Below are 1,944 nucleotides of genomic sequence, written 5' to 3' on the forward strand. Positions count from 1 at the left end.
GCCACACTTCCAGTAATTAATAATAATATATTGGCACTTAAACTCAATGGGTTGGTTGGTGGCAATCTACCCTTTCTGAACCTTGCATTCTCTTCCAGCTACTGCTCAACTTTCTTCTTTCTTTCACAGCCGAGCATCTTGAGGCAGCCTTCTAGTTTGTACATAATGCAGTCCTGAAAAATATTAATTAAATATCAGATTTACATGTTATAAGGTCTTTCTATCCCTAAAGAGATAAGAAAATATTTTTTAAATGTCTGATTATAGTTCCTGGAGATATTTCTAGTCCTAAACCTAAAATTTCTCAGTGCGCAAGAATGTACTAGGTACCTGAATTCACATGAATGAAAGTTCCCATTTGGTAGTTCTAAACTATTATGTGCCTCTGTGCCCTGCCTCCCTTAGGGACCAAGGACTGGGAGGTTGGTGGGGCGGGTCCCAAGAGGACATGCCTACTTTACACAGTAGCAAGCAAGCTCTAGGGATCGGGACTGTGTGCTCCTTGAGGCCTTTGAAATGGTATCCTGACTCAGCACACATACAGACACAAATATCTATCCACACAAATAAATGTCCTTTCCTCCCATACTTTCCCCCCAGCACATAATGGTTGACATGCAGTCCACTTTGCTTTACCTTGAAATCAGCATTAGTCATTGAGAGCCAAATACTATTTCTGTAAGATAGCCAGAAGCCTACATTTATTGCCTTTACCTTCATACCTCTTGCTTGTTCTTTAACCCACTATAACCTTCCTTCTACTCCTCTGAAACTTTCCTGCAAAGATCACCTGTAACCTCTTAACTGAAGAATTAAGGTGATGCTGTTTGATCTTTACCTTACCCAATTTTTCTCTGGAATCTGACACTACTGACTAATTCTTTTACTTCCTTTGCCATTATGACACCAGTTTTCCTCCACCATCTCTGACAGCTTCCTGAAGTCATCCTCAGCTCCTCCCTTTCCCTTACCATCTTTCCCATTATCCAGCGAATCACCAAATATCGTCAATTCTACATATTTCCCAATTCCATCCTTCTCTTCTCCATGCCATGGCCACTGCCTTATAACATTGCTCTCCTGGGCAAGGACCATAGGTTTTATTCTTGAGCCTTCTCCACTTTCTTCATGTAGTCAATCTGTTACTGGAGCCGACTTTCTGAAACATATTCCTCCAGCCACCTCTAGGTTTGTGTAATTTATTACACTGTATCTTAATCATCTATTTATACACGTCTGTGAACTTCTCCAGACTGGAACTCCTTGAGGGCAGGAACTGATCTTATCCATTAGGACACTGGCTTGGGCAGGGTGGGGAGTAAGGGATGTATTTACCGAGATACTAAACAATGAAGTCGCTTTTCCACTGCGTTTCCAAGTGCTCAAATATAGTTGGCTCCCCAATCCCAAGACACTTGCAGTAGGAACAGGGACCCTCTTTCCAAAGTTATAACAAACCCGGAATTTTCATCTCATCTCATCCAGGTCCCGGCCTGCCAGGCTTCCTCTTTGATCCTCTGCAAGTCCTGTCTAGGAAACGGATGTCCTCGAGGACTCTTGGGCGCTCTCCACCAATTTTGCGTACTCAGTTCGTGCTAACGTTACCCTGATGACGAAAGATACCCTTCATTTTAGGGACTATTTCCTTCAATTTGGGCTGGGCAGAGTAGCGGAGTGGAGAAAGAGTGAGAGCCACTTTAGAAGACAACGAATAGCGAAGAATGGCCGAGGCCAACGCACCACAGACGCCGGAGTGCGGCAGTCGGTGCTAAGCTTGGGTTTCCCTTTAACCCCGCCTCCTTCGCTAAGCTCGACCCACTTTAGGGCAGGACCTCCCACTTCAGCCAATTCTGGGAGCCGAACCCTGGCGGTTTGTACTCTTCCTTTCCAATGAGAAAAAAAGGAAGCAGCTTGGCTCCAATAACCAATCCGAAGAGGCGGCGC

This window comes from Pteropus vampyrus, unplaced genomic scaffold, assembly GCF_000151845.1.
Source record: "Pteropus vampyrus isolate Shadow unplaced genomic scaffold, Pvam_2.0 Scaffold18, whole genome shotgun sequence".
Classification (NCBI taxonomy): Eukaryota; Metazoa; Chordata; class Mammalia; order Chiroptera; family Pteropodidae; genus Pteropus; species Pteropus vampyrus.